A 15,949-nucleotide genomic window follows, 5' to 3' on the forward strand; every position below is an offset into this window, starting at 1 on the left:
GCGGGTCGGGTGTGTGGGGCGGCTGGTTTGGGTGGCGCTGTGTGTGCTGGTAGGCAAACTGGTAGTAGTCGCTCTATGAGTAGAGGGCTGCAAGGGAATTTTCCTGGCTGCACAGTGTACAGGTTTTTTTACCTTTGCCTGCATGCTTGCGGCTCTGTCATCATGTGAAGCGCATTGAGTCTCTGATATGTGATTCTCTGGTGCTTTAATATCACCCTTCTTCTGTGGTGATAATTAGGTTAATTATCTTAACGATGTTTATTAATGATAAACATATAGATTATGTCTTATTAATTCAAGACTTACCTGACAACCATCTACCTGTAACTACATAAGTTATACTGTAACTTATCTAGTCTGTCTGTACCTTATCTAGTCTGTCTGTACCTTATCTAGTCTGTACCTTATCTAGTCTGTACCTTATCTAGTCTGTACCTTATCTAGTCTGTACCTTATCTAGTCTGTACCTTACCTAGTCTGTACCTTACCTAGTCTGTACCTTACCTAGTCTGTACCTTATCTAGTCTGTACCTTATCTAGTCTGTACCTTATCTAGTCTGTACCTTATCTAGTCCGTACCTTATCTAGTCTGTACCTTATCTAGTCTGTACCTTATCTAGTCTGTACCTTACCTAGTCTGTACATTATCTAGTCTGTACCTTATCTAGTCTGTACCTTATCTAGTCTGTACCTTACCTAGTCTGTACCTTACCTAGTCTGTACCTTATCTAGTCTGTACCTTATCTAGTCTGTACCTTACCTAGTCTGTACCTTATCTAGTCTGTACCTTATCTAGTCTGTACCTTATCTAGTCTGTACCTTACCTAGTCTGTACCTTATCTAGTCTGTACCTTATCTAGTCTGTACCTTATCTAGTCTGTACCTTATCTAGTCTGTACCTTATCTAGTCTGTACCTTACCTAGTCTGTACCTTATCTAGTCTGTACCTTATCTAGTCTGTACCTTATCTAGTCTGTACCTTATCTAGTCTGTACCTTATCTAGTCTGTACCTTACCTAGTCTGTACCTTATCTAGTCTGTACCTTATCTAGTCTGTACCTTATCTAGTCTGTACCTTATCTAGTCTGTACCTTATCTAGTCTGTACCTTACCTAGTCTGTACCTTATCTAGTCTGTACCTTATCTAGTCTGTACCTTATCTAGTCTGTACCTTATCTAGTCTGTCTGTACCTTATCTAGTCTGTACCTTATCTAGTCTGTACCTTATCTAGTCTGTACCTTATCTAGTCTGTACCTTATCTAGCATGTACCTTACCTAGTCTGTACCTTATCTAGTCTGTACCTTATCTAGTCTGTACCTTATCTAGTCTGTACCTTACCTAGTCTGTACCTTATCTAGTCTGTACCTTATCTAGTCTGTACCTTATCTAGTCTGTACCTTATCTAGTCTGTACCTGATCTAGTCTGTCTGTACCTTATCTAGTCTGTACCTTATCTAGTCTGTCTGTACCTTATCTAGTCTGTACCTTACCTAGTCTGTACCTTATCTAGTCTGTACCTTATCTAGTCTGTACCTTATCTAGTCTGTACCTCATCTAGTCTGTACCTTACCTAGTCTGTACCTTACCTAGTCTGTACCTTATCTAGTCTGTACCTTATCTAGTCTGTACCTTATCTAGCCTGTACCTTACCTAGTCTGTCTGTACCTTATCTAGTCTGTACCTTATCTAGTCTGTACCTTATCTAGTCTGTACCTTACCTAGTCTGTACCTTACCTAGTCTGTACCTTATCTAGTCTGTACCTTATCTAGTCTGTACCTTATCTAGTCTGTACCTTACCTAGTCTGTCTGTACCTTATCTAGTCTGTACCTTATCTAGTCTGTACCTTATCTAGTCTGTACCTTATCTAGTCTGTACCTTACCTAGTCTGTCTGTACCTTACCTAGTCTGTACCTTACCTACTCTGTCTGTACCTTACCTAGTCTGTACCTTATCTAGTCTGTACCTTATCTAGTCTGTACCTTATCTAGTCTGTACCTTACCTAGTCTGTCTGTACCTTATCTAGTCTGTACCTTATCTAGTCTGTACCTTATCTAGTCTGTACCTTATCTAGTCTGTACCTTACCTAGTCTGTCTGTACCTTACCTAGTCTGTACCTTACCTACTCTGTCTGTACCTTACCTAGTCTGTACCTTATCTAGTCTGTACCTTATCTAGTCTGTACCTTATCTAGTCTGTACCTTACCTAGTCTGTACCTTATCTAGTCTGTACCTTATCTAGTCTGTACCTTATCTAGTCTGTACCTTATCTAGTCTGTACCTTACCTAGTCTGTACCTTATCTAGTCTGTACCTTATCTAGTCTGTCTGTACCTTATCTAGTCTGTCTGTACCTTACCTAGTCTGTACCTTATCTAGTCTGTACCTTATCTAGTCTGTACCTTATCTAGTCTGTACCTTATCTAGTCTGTACCTTATCTAGTCTGTACCTTACCTAGTCTGTACCTTATCTAGTCTGTACCCTATCTAGTCTGTACCTTATCTAGTCTGTCTGTACCTTATCTAGTATGTCTGTACCTTACCTAGTCTGTACCTTATCTAGTCTGTACCTTATCTAGTCTGTACCTTATCTAGTCTGTACCTTATCTAGTCTGTACCTTACCTAGTCTGTACCTTATCTAGTCTGTACCCTATCTAGTCTGTACCTTATCTAGTCTGTCTGTACCTTATCTAGTATGTCTGTACCTTACCTAGTCTGTACCTTATCTAGTCTGTACCTTATCTAGTCTGTACCTTATCTAGTCTGTACCTTATCTAGTCTGTACCTTATCTAGTCTGTCTGTACCTTATCTAGTCTGTACCTTATCTAGTCTGTACCTTACCTACTCTGTCTGTACCTTACCTAGTCTGTACCTTACCTACGCTGTCTGTACCTTACCTAGTCTGTACCTTATCTAGTCTGTACCTTATCTAGTCTGTACCTCATCTAGTCTGTACCTTACCTAGTCTGTACCTTACCTACTCTGTCTGTACCTTACCTAGTCTGTACCTTATCTAGTCTGTACCTTATCTAGTCTGTACCTTACCTAGTCTGTACCTTACCTAGTCTGTACCTTATCTAGTCTGTACCTTATCTAGTCTGTACCTTATCTAGTCTGTACCTTATCTAGTCTGTACCTTACCTAGTCTGTCTGTACCTTACCTAGTCTGTACCTTATCTAGTCTGTACCTTATCTAGTATGTACCTTACCTAGTCTGTCTGTACCTTACCTAGTCTGTACCTTACCTACTCTGTCTGTACCTTACCTAGTCTGTACCTTATCTAGTCTGTACCTTATCTAGTCTGTACCTTATCTAGTCTGTACCTTATCTAGTCTGTACCTCATCTAGTCTGTACCTTACCTCGTCTGTACCTTACCTAGTCTGTCTGTACCTTACCTAGTCTGTACCTTACCTACTCTGTCTGTACCTTACCTAGTCTGTACCTTATCTAGTCTGTACCTTATCTAGTCTGTACCTTATCTAGTCTGTACCTTACCTAGTCTGTCTGTACCTTACCTAGTCTGTACCTTACCTACTCTGTCTGTACCTTACCTAGTCTGTACCTTATCTAGTCTGTACCTTATCTAGTCTGTACCTTATCTAGTCTGTACCTTATCTAGTCTGTCTGTACCTTACCTAGTCTGTACCTTATCTAGTCTGTACCTTATCTAGTCTGTACCTTATCTAGTCTGTACCTTACCTAGTCTGTACCTTATCTAGTCTGTACCTTATCTAGTCTGTACCTTATCTAGTCTGTACCTTATCTAGTCTGTACCTTACCTAGTCTGTACCTTATCTAGTCTGTATCTTATCTAGTCTGTACCTTATCTAGTCTGTACCTTATCTAGTCTGTACCTTACCTAGTCTGTACCTTATCTAGTCTGTACCTTACCTAGTCTGTACCTTATCTAGTCTGTATCTTATCTAGTCTGTACCTTATCTAGTCTGTACCTTATCTAGTCTGTACCTTACCTAGTCTGTACCTTACCTAGTCTGTACCTTACCTAGTCTGTATCTTACCTAGTCTGTACCTTATCTAGTCTGTACCTTATCTAGTCTGTATCTTATCTAGTCTGTACCTTACCTAGTCTGTACCTTACCTAGTCTGTACCTTATCTAGTCTGTACCTTATCTAGTCTGTACCTTATCTAGTCTGTACCTTATCTAGTCTGTACCTTACCTAGTCTGTCTGTACCTTATCTAGTCTGTACCTTACCTAGTCTGTGCCTTATCTAGTCTGTACCTTATCTAGTCTGTACCTTATCTAGTCTGTACCTCATCTAGTCTGTACCTTACCTAGTCTGTACCTTATCTAGTCTGTACCTTATCTAGTCTTTACCTCATCTAGTCTGTACCTTACCTAGTCTGTACCTTACCTAGTCTGTACCTTATCTGGTCTGTACCTTATCTAGTCTGTACCTTATCTAGTCTGTACCTTATCTAGTCTGTACCTCATCTAGTCTGTACCTTACCTAGTCTGTACCTTATCTAGTCTGTACCTTATCTAGTCTGTACCTTATCTAGTCTGTACCTTATCTAGTCTGTACCTTACCTAGTCTGTACCTTACCTAGTCTGTACCTTACCTAGTCTGTACCTTATCTAGTCTGTACCTTATCTAGTCTGTACCTTATCTAGTCTGTACCTTATCTAGTCTGTACCTTACCTAGTCTGTCTGTACCTTATCTAGTCTGTACCTTATCTAGTCTGTACCTTATCTAGTCTGTACCTTACCTAGTCTGTACCTTACCTAGTCTGTACCTTACCTAGTCTGTCTGTACCTTACCTAGTCTGTACCTTACCTAGTCTGTCTGTACCTTATCTAGTCTGTACCTTATCTAGTCTGTACCTTATCTAGTCTGTACCTTACCTAGTCTGTCTGTACCTTATCTAGTATGTACCTTATCTAGTCTGTACCTTATCTAGTCTGTACCTTACCTAGTCTGTCTGTACCTTACCTAGTCTGTACCTTACCTACTCTGTCTGTACCTTACCTAGTCTGTACCTTATCTAGTCTGTACCTTATCTAGTCTGTACCTTATCTAGTCTGTACCTTACCTAGTCTGTACCTTATCTAGTCTGTACCTTATCTAGTCTGTACCTTATCTAGTCTGTACCTTATCTAGTCTGTACCTTACCTAGTCTGTACCTTATCTAGTCTGTACCTTACCTAGTCTGTACCTTATCTAGTCTGTATCTTATCTAGTCTGTACCTTATCTAGTCTGTACCTTATCTAGTCTGTACCTTACCTAGTCTGTACCTTACCTAGTCTGTACCTTACCTAGTCTGTATCTTACCTAGTCTGTACCTTATCTAGTCTGTACCTTATCTAGTCTGTATCTTATCTAGTCTGTACCTTACCTAGTCTGTACCTTACCTAGTCTGTACCTTATGTAGTCTGTACCTTATCTAGTCTGTACCTTATCTAGTCTGTACCTTACCTAGTCTGTCTGTACCTTATCTAGTCTGTACCTTACCTAGTCTGTGCCTTATCTAGTCTGTACCTTATCTAGTCTGTACCTTATCTAGTCTGTACCTTATCTAGTCTGTACCTCATCTAGTCTGTACCTTACCTAGTCTGTACCTTATCTAGTCTGTACCTTATCTAGTCTGTACCTCATCTAGTCTGTACCTTACCTAGTCTGTACCTTACCTAGTCTGTACCTTATCTAGTCTGTACCTTATCTAGTCTGTACCTTATCTAGTCTGTCTGTACCTTACCTAGTCTGTACCTTATCTAGTCTGTACCTTATCTAGTCTGTACCTTATCTAGTCTGTACCTTACCTAGTCTGTACCTTATCTAGTCTGTACCTTATCTAGTCTGTACCTTATCTAGTCTGTACCTTATCTAGTCTGTACCTTACCTAGTCTGTACCTTATCTAGTCTGTATCTTATCTGGTCTGTACCTTATCTAGTCTGTACCTTATCTAGTCTGTACCTTACCTAGTCTGTACCTCATCTAGTCTGTACCTTACCTAGTCTGTACCTTATCTAGTCTGTATCTTATCTAGTCTGTACCTTATCTAGTCTGTACCTTATCTAGTCTGTACCTTACCTAGTCTGTACCTTACCTAGTCTGTACCTTACCTAGTCTGTACCTTACCTAGTCTGTACCTTATCTAGTCTGTACCTTATCTAGTCTGTACCTTATCTAGTCTGTACCTTACCTAGTCTGTATCTTACCTAGTCTGTACCTTATCTAGTCTGTACCTTATCTAGTCTGTACCTTATCTAGTCTGTACCTTACCTAGTCTGTCTGTACCTTATCTAGTCTGTACCTTACCTAGTCTGTGCCTTATCTAGTCTGTACCTTATCTAGTCTGTACCTTATCTAGTCTGTACCTTATCTAGTCTGTACCTCATCTAGTCTGTACCTTACCTAGTCTGTACCTTATCTAGTCTGTACCTTATCTAGTCTGTACCTTATCTAGTCTGTACCTTATCTAGTCTGTACCTTACCTAGTCTGTACCTTACCTAGTCTGTACCTTACCTAGTCTGTACCTTATCTAGTCTGTACCTTATCTAGTCTGTACCTTATCTAGTCTGTACCTTATCTAGTCTGTACCTTACCTAGTCTGTCTGTACCTTATCTAGTCTGTACCTTATCTAGTCTGTACCTTATCTAGTCTGTACCTTACCTAGTCTGTACCTTACCTAGTCTGTACCTTACCTAGTCTGTCTGTACCTTACCTAGTCTGTACCTTACCTAGTCTGTCTGTACCTTATCTAGTCTGTACCTTATCTAGTCTGTACCTTATCTAGTCTGTACCTTACCTAGTCTGTCTGTACCTTATCTAGTATGTACCTTATCTAGTCTGTACCTTATCTAGTCTGTACCTTATCTAGTCTGTACCTTACCTAGTCTGTCTGTACCTTACCTAGTCTGTACCTTACCTACTCTGTCTGTACCTTACCTAGTCTGTACCTTATCTAGTCTGTACCTTATCTAGTCTGTACCTTATCTAGTCTGTACCTTACCTAGTCTGTACCTTATCTAGTCTGTACCTTATCTAGTCTGTACCTTATCTAGTCTGTACCTTATCTAGTCTGTACCTTACCTAGTCTGTCTGTACCTTATCTAGTCTGTCTGTACCTTATCTAGTCTGTACCTTATCTAGTCTGTACCTTATCTAGTCTGTACCTTATCTAGTCTGTACCTTATCTAATCTGTACCTTATCTAATCTGTACCTTTTCTAGTCTGTACCTTATCTAGTCTGTACCTTATCTAGTCTGTCTGTACCTTATCTAGTCTGTACCTTACCTAGTCTGTACCTTATCTAGTGTGTACCTTATCTAGTCTGTACCTTATCTAGTCTGTACCTTATCTAGTCTGTACCTTATCTAGTCTGTACCTTACCTAGTCTGAACCTTATCTAGTCTGTACCTTATCTAGTCTGTACCTTATCTAGTCTGTACCTTATCTAGTCTGTGCCTTATCTAGTCTGTACCTTATCTAGTCTGTGCCTTATCTAGTCTGTACTTTATCTAGTCTGTACCTTATCTAGTATGTACCTTACCTAGTCTGTACCTTATCTAGTCTGTACCTTATCTAGTCTGTACCTTATCTAGTCTGTACCTTATCTAGTCTGTACCTTATCTAGTCTGTACCTTATCTAGTCTGTACCTTACCTAGTCTGTACCTTATCTAGTCTGTACCTTATCTAGTCTGTCTGTACCTTATCTAGTCTGTCTGTACCTTACCTAGTCTGTACCTTATCTAGTCTGTACCTTATCTAGTCTGTACCTTACCTAGTCTGTACCTTATCTAGTCTGTACCTTATCTAGTCTGTACCTTACCTAGTCTGTCTGTACCTTACCTAGTCTGTACATTACCTACTCTGTCTGTACCTTACCTAGTCTGTACCTTATCTAGTCTTTACCTTATCTAGTCTGTACCTTATCTAGTCTGTACCTTATCTAGTCTGTACCTTATCTAGTCTGTACCTTACCTAGTCTGTACCTTATCTAGTCTGTACCTTATCTAGTCTGTACCTTACCTAGTCTGTACCTTATCTAGTCTGTACCTTATCTAGTCTGTACCTTATCTAGTCTGTACCTTATCTAGTCTGTACCTTATCTAGTCTGTACCTTACCTAGTCTGTACCTTATCTAGTCTGTACCTTACCTAGTCTGTCTGTACCTTATCTAGTCTGTACCTTATCTAGTCTGTACCTTATCTAGTCTGTACCTTACCTAGTCTGTCTGTACCTTATCTAGTCTGTACCTTATCTAATCTGTACCTTATCTAATCTGTACCTTATCTAGTCTGTACCTTATCTAGTCTGTACCTTATCTAGTCTGTCTGTACCTTATCTAGTCTGTACCTTACCTAGTCTGTACCTTATCTAGTCTGTACCTTATCTAGTCTGTACCTTATCTAGTCTGTACCTTATCTAGTCTGTACCTTACCTAGTCTGAACCTTATCTAGTCTGTACCTTATCTAGTCTGTACCTTATCTAGTCTGTACCTTATCTAGTCTGTGCCTTATCTAGTCTGTACCTTATCTAGTCTGTACCTTATCTAGTCTGTACCTTATCTAGTCTGTACCTTATCTAGTCTGTACCTTACCTAGTCTGTACCTTACCTAGTCTGTACCTTATCTAGTCTGTACCTTATCTAGTCTGTACCTTATCTAGTCTGTACCTTATCTAGTCTGTACCTTATCTAGTCTGTACCTTACCTAGTCTGTACCTTATCTAGTCTGTACCTTATCTAGTCTGTACCTTATCTAGTCTGTCTGTACCTTATCTAGTCTCTCTGTACCTTACCTAGTCTGTACCTTATCTAGTCTGTACCTTATCTAGTCTGTACCTTATCTAGTCTGTACCTTATCTAGTCTGTCTGTACCTTATCTAGTCTGTACCTTATCTAGTCTGTAACTTATCTAGTCTGTACCTTACCTACTCTGTCTGTACCTTACCTAGTCTGTACCTTACCTACTCTGTCTGTACCTTACCTAGTCTGTACCTTATCTAGTCTGTACCTTATCTAGTCTGTACCTTATCTAGTCTGTACCTTACCTAGTCTGTCTGTACCTTACCTAGTCTGTACCTTACCTACTCTGTCTGTACCTTACCTAGTCTGTACCTTATCTAGTCTGTACCTTATCTAGTCTGTACCTTACCTAGTCTGTCTGTACCTTACCTAGTCTGTACCTTACCTACTCTGTCTGTACCTTACCTAGTCTGTACCTTATCTAGTCTGTACCTTATCTAGTCTGTACCTTATCTAGTCTGTACCTTATCTAGTCTGTACCTTATCTAGTCTGTACCTTACCTAGTCTGTACCTTATCTAGTCTGTACCTTATCTAGTCTGTACCTTACCTAGTCTGTACCTTACCTAGTCTGTACCTTATATAGTCTGTACCTTATCTAGTCTGTACCTTATCTAGTCTGTACCTTACCTAGTCTGTACCTTATCTAGTCTGTACCTTATCTAGTCTGTACCTTACCTAGTCTGTACCTTATCTAGTCTGTCTGTACCTTACCTAGTCTGTACCTTATCTAGTCTGTACCTTATCTAGTCTGTCTGTACCTTACCTAGTCTGTACCTTATCTAGTCTGTACCTTATCTAGTCTGTACCTTATCGAGTCTGTACCTTATCTAGTCTGTCTGTACCTTATCTAGTCTGTACCTTATCTAGTCTGTCTGTACGTTATCTAGTCTGTACCTTACCTAGTCTGTACCTTATCTAGTCTGTACCTTACCTAGTCTGTACCTTATCTAGTCTGTCTGTACCTTATCTAGTCTGTACCTTATCTAGTCTGTACCTTATCTAGTCTGTACCTTATCTAGTCTGTACCTTATCTAGTCTGTACCTTACCTAGTCTGTACCTTATCTAGTCTGTACCTTATCTAGTCAGTACCTTATCTAGTCTGTACCTTATCTAGTCTGTATCTTATCTAGTCTGTACCTTACCTAGTCTGTACCTTACCTAGTCGGTACCTTATCTAGTCTGTACCTTATCTAGTCTGTACCTTATCTAGTCTGTACCTTACCTACTCTGTCTGTACCTTACCTAGTCTGTACCTTACCTACTCTGTCTGTACCTTACCTAGTCTGTACCTTATCTAGTCTGTACCTTATCTAGTCTGTACCTTATCTAGTCTGTACCTTATCAAGTCTGTACCTTACCTAGTCTGTCTGTACCTTACCTAGTCTGTACCTTACCTACTCTGTCTGTACCTTACCTAGTCTGTACCTTATCTAGTCTGTACCTTATCTAGTCTGTACCTTACCTAGTCTGTCTGTACCTTACCTAGTCTGTACCTTACCTACTCTGTCTGTACCTTACCTAGTCTGTACCTTATCTAGTCTGTATCTTATCTAGTCTGTACCTTATCTAGTCTGTACCTTATCTAGTCTGTACCTTACCTAGTCTGTACCTTATCTAGTCTGTACCTTATCTAGTCTGTACCTTACCTAGTCTGTACCTTATCTAGTCTGTACCTTATCTAGTCTGTACCTTATCTAGTCTGTACCTTATCTAGTCTGTACCTTACCTAGTCTGTACCTTATCTAGTCTGTACCTTACCTAGTCTGTCTGTACCTTATCTAGTCTGTACCTTATCTAGTCTGTACCTTACCTAGTCTGTCTGTACCTTATCTAGTCTGTACCTTATCTAATCTGTACCTTATCTAATCTGTACCTTATCTAGTCTGTACCTGATCTAGTCTGTACCTTATCTAGTCTGTCTGTACCTTATCTAGTCTGTACCTTACCTAGTCTGTACCTTATCTAGTCTGTACCTTATCTAGTCTGTACCTTATCTAGTCTGTACCTTATCTAGTCTGTACCTTATCTAGTCTGTACCTTACCTAGTCTGAACCTTATCTAGTCTGTACCTTACCTAGTCTGTACCTTATCTAGTCTGTACCTTATCTAGTCTGTACCTTATCTAGTCTGTACCTTATCTAGTCTGTACCTTATCTAGTCTGTACCTTACCTAGTCTGTACCTTATCTAGTCTGTACCTTATCTAGTCTGTACCTTACCTAGTCTGTACCTTATCTAGTCTGTCTGTACCTTACCTAGTCTGTACCTTATCTAGTCTGTACCTTACCTAGTCTGTACCTTATCTAGTCTGTCTGTACCTTACCTAGTCTGTACCTTATCTAGTCTGTACCTTATCTAGTCTGTACCTTATCTAGTCTGTACCTTATCTAGTCTGTCTGTACCTTATCTAGTCTGTACCTTATCTAGTCTGTCTGTACCTTATCTAGTCTGTCTGTACCTTACCTAGTCTGTACCTTATCTAGTCTGTACCTTATCTAGTCTGTACCTTACCTAGTCTGTACCTTATCTAGTCTGTACCTTATCTAGTCTGTACCTTACCTAGTCTGTCTGTACCTTACCTAGTCTGTACATTACCTACTCTGTCTGTACCTTACCTAGTCTGTACCTTATCTAGTCTGTACCTTATCTAGTCTGTACCTTATCTAGTCTGTACCTTATCTAGTCTGTACCTTATCTAGTCTGTACCTTACCTAGTCTGTACCTTATCTAGTCTGTACCTTATCTAGTCTGTACCTTACCTAGTCTGTACCTTATCTAGTCTGTACCTTATCTAGTCTGTACCTTATCTAGTCTGTACCTTATCTAGTCTGTACCTTATCTAGTCTGTACCTTACCTAGTCTGTACCTTATCTAGTCTGTACCTTACCTAGTCTGTCTGTACCTTATCTAGTCTGTACCTTATCTAGTCTGTACCTTATCTAGTCTGTACCTTACCTAGTCTGTCTGTACCTTATCTAGTCTGTACCTTATCTAATCTGTACCTTATCTAATCTGTACCTTATCTAGTCTGTACCTTATCTAGTCTGTACCTTATCTAGTCTGTCTGTACCTTATCTAGTCTGTACCTTACCTAGTCTGTACCTTATCTAGTCTGTACCTTATCTAGTCTGTACCTTATCTAGTCTGTACCTTATCTAGTCTGTACCTTATCTAGTCTGTACCTTACCTAGTCTGAACCTTATCTAGTCTGTACCTTATCTAGTCTGTACCTTATCTAGTCTGTGCCTTATCTAGTCTGTACCTTATCTAGTCTGTACCTTATCTAGTCTGTACCTTATCTAGTCTGTACCTTATCTAGTCTGTACCTTATCTAGTCTGTACCTTATCTAGTCTGTACCTTATCTAGTCTGTACCTTACCTAGTCTGTCTGTACCTTATCTAGTCTGTCTGTACCTTATCTAGTCTGTACCTTATCTAGTCTGTACCTTATCTAGTCTGTACCTTATCTAGTCTGTCTGTACCTTATCTAGTCTCTCTGTACCTTATCTAGTCTGTACCTTATCTAGTCTGTACCTTATCTAGTCTGTACCTTATCTAGTCTGTACCTTATCTAGTCTGTCTGTACCTTATCTAGTCTGTACCTTATCTAGTCTGTAACTTATCTAGTCTGTACCTTACCTACTCTGTCTGTACCTTACCTAGTCTGTACCTTACCTACTCTGTCTGTACCTTACCTAGTCTGTACCTTATCTAGTCTGTACCTTATCTAGTCTGTACCTTATCTAGTCTGTACCTTACCTAGTCTGTCTGTACCTTATCTAGTCTGTACCTTACCTACTCTGTCTGTACCTTACCTAGTCTGTACCTTATCTAGTCTGTACCTTATCTAGTCTGTACCTTACCTAGTCTGTCTGTACCTTACCTAGTCTGTACCTTACCTACTCTGTCTGTACCTTACCTAGTCTGTACCTTATCTAGTCTGTACCTTATCTAGTCTGTACCTTATCTAGTCTGTACCTTATCTAGTCTGTACCTTATCTAGTCTGTACCTTACCTAGTCTGTACCTTATCTAGTCTGTACCTTATCTAGTCTGTACCTTACCTAGTCTGTACCTTACCTAGTCTGTACCTTATCTAGTCTGTACCTTATCTAGTCTGTACCTTATCTAGTCTGTACCTTACCTAGTCTGTACCTTATCTAGTCTGTACCTTATCTAGTCTGTACCTTACCTAGTCTGTACCTTATCTAGTCTGTCTGTACCTTACCTAGTCTGTACCTTATCTAGTCTGTACCTTACCTAGTCTGTACCTTATCTAGTCTGTCTGTACCTTACCTAGTCTGTACCTTATCTAGTCTGTACCTTATCTAGTCTGTACCTTATCTAGTCTGTACCTTATCTAGTCTGTCTGTACCTTATCTAGTCTGTACCTTATCTAGTCTGTCTGTACGTTATCTAGTCTGTACCTTACCTAGTCTGTACCTTATCTAGTCTGTACCTTACCTAGTCTGTACCTTATCTAGTCTGTCTGTACCTTATCTAGTCTGTACCTTATCTAGTCTGTACCTTATCTAGTCTGTACCTTATCTAGTCTGTACCTTATCTAGTCTGTACCTTACCTAGTCTGTACCTTATCTAGTCTGTACCTTATCTAGTCAGTACCTTATCTAGTCTGTACCTTATCTAGTCTGTATCTTATCTAGTCTGTACCTTACCTAGTCTGTACCTTACCTAGTCGGTACCTTATCTAGTCTGTACCTTATCTAGTCTGTACCTTATCTAGTCTGTACCTTACCTAGTCTGTACCTTACCTACTCTGTCTGTACCTTACCTAGTCTGTACCTTATCTAGTCTGTACCTTATCTAGTCTGAACCTTATCTAGTCTGTACCTTATCAAGTCTGTACCTTACCTAGTCTGTCTGTACCTTACCTAGTCTGTACCTTACCTACTCTGTCTGTACCTTACCTAGTCTGTACCTTATCTAGTCTGTACCTTATCTAGTCTGTACCTTACCTAGTCTGTCTGTACCTTATCTAGTCTGTACCTTACCTACTCTGTCTGTACCTTACCTAGTCTGTACCTTATCTAGTCTGTATCTTATCTAGTCTGTACCTTATCTAGTCTGTACCTTATCTAGTCTGTACCTTACCTAGTCTGTACCTTATCTAGTCTGTACCTTATCTAGTCTGTACCTTACCTAGTCTGTACCTTATCTAGTCTGTACCTTATCTAGTCTGTACCCTATCTAGTCTGTACCTTATCTAGTCTGTACCTTACCTAGTCTGTACCTTATCTAGTCTGTACCTTACCTAGTCTGTCTGTACCTTATCTAGTCTGTACCTTATCTAGTCTGTACCTTATCTAGTCTGTACCTTACCTAGTCTGTCTGTACCTTATCTAGTCTGTACCTTATCTAATCTGTACCTTATCTAATCTGTACCTTATCTAGTCTGTACCTTATCTAGTCTGTACCTTATCTAGTCTGTCTGTACCTTATCTAGTCTGTACCTTACCTAGTCTGTACCTTATCTAGTCTGTACCTTATCTAGTCTGTACCTTATCTAGTCTGTACCTTATCTAGTCTGTACCTTACCTAGTCTGAACCTTATCTAGTCTGTACCTTACCTAGTCTGTACCTTATCTAGTCTGTACCTTATCTAGTCTGTACCTTATCTAGTCTGTACCTTATCTAGTCTGTACCTTACCTAGTCTGTACCTTATCTAGTCTGTACCTTATCTAGTCTGTACCTTACCTAGTCTGTTCCTTATCTAGTCTGTCTGTACCTTACCTAGTCTGTACCTTATCTAGTCTGTACCTTACCTAGTCTGTACCTTATCTAGTCTGTCTGTACCTTACCTAGTCTGTACCTTATCTAGTCTGTACCTTATCTAGTCTGTACCTTATCTAGTCTGTACCTTATCTAGTCTGTCTGTACCTTATCTAGTCTGTACCTTATCTAGTCTGTCTGTACCTTATCTAGTCTGTCTGTACCTTACCTAGTCTGTACCTTATCTAGTCTGTACCTTATCTAGTCTGTACCTTACCTAGTCTGTACCTTATCTAGTCTGTACCTTACCTAGTCTGTCTGTACCTTACCTAGTCTGTACATTACCTACTCTGTCTGTACCTTACCTAGTCTGTACCTTATCTATTCTGTACCTTATCTAGTCTGTACCTTATCTAGTCTGTACCTTATCTAGTCTGTACCTTATCTAGTCTGTACCTTACCTAGTCTGTACCTTATCTAGTCTGTACCTTATCTAGTCTGTACCTTACCTAGTCTGTACCTTATCTAGTCTGTACCTTATCTAGTCTGTACCTTATCTAGTCTGTACCTTATCTAGTCTGTACCTTATCTAGTCTGTACCTTACCTAGTCTGTACCTTATCTAGTCTGTACCTTACCTAGTCTGTCTGTACCTTATCTAGTCTGTACCTTATCTAGTCTGTACCTTATCTAGTCTGTACCTTACCTAGTCTGTCTGTACCTTATCTAGTCTGTACCTTATCTAATCTGTACCTTATCTAATCTGTACCTTATCTAGTCTGTACCTTATCTAGTCTGTACCTTATCTAGTCTGTCTGTACCTTATCTAGTCTGTACCTTACCTAGTCTGTACCTTATCTAGTCTGTACCTTATCTAGTCTGTACCTTATCTAGTCTGTACCTTATCTAGTCTGTACCTTATCTAGTCTGTACCTTATCTAGTCTGTACCTTACCTAGTCTGAACCTTATCTAGTCTGTACCTTATCTAGTCTGTACCTTACCTAGTCTGTACCTTATCTAGTCTGTACCTTATCTAGTCTGTACCTTATCTAGTCTGTACCTTATCTAGTCTGTACCTTACCTAGTCTGTACCTTATCTAGTCTGTACCTTATCTAGTCTGTACCTTATCTAGTCTGTCTGTACCTTATCTAGTCTCTCTGTACCTTACCTAGTCTGTACCTTATCTAGTCTGTACCTTATCTAGTCTGTACCTTATCTAGTCTGTACCTTATCTAGTCTGTACCTTATCTAGTCTGTCTGTACCTTATCTAGTCTGTACCTTATCTAGTCTGTAACTTATCTAGTCTGTACCTTACCTACTCTGTCTGTACCTTACCTAGTCTGTACCTTACCTACTCTGTCTGTACCTTACCTAGTCTGTACCTTATCTAGTCTGTACCTTATCTAGTCTGTACCTTATCTAGTCTGTACCT

Source organism: Nansenia antarctica, assembly GCF_963989245.1.
Source record: "Nansenia antarctica genome assembly, chromosome: 3".
Taxonomy (NCBI): Eukaryota; Metazoa; Chordata; class Actinopteri; order Argentiniformes; family Microstomatidae; genus Nansenia; species Nansenia antarctica.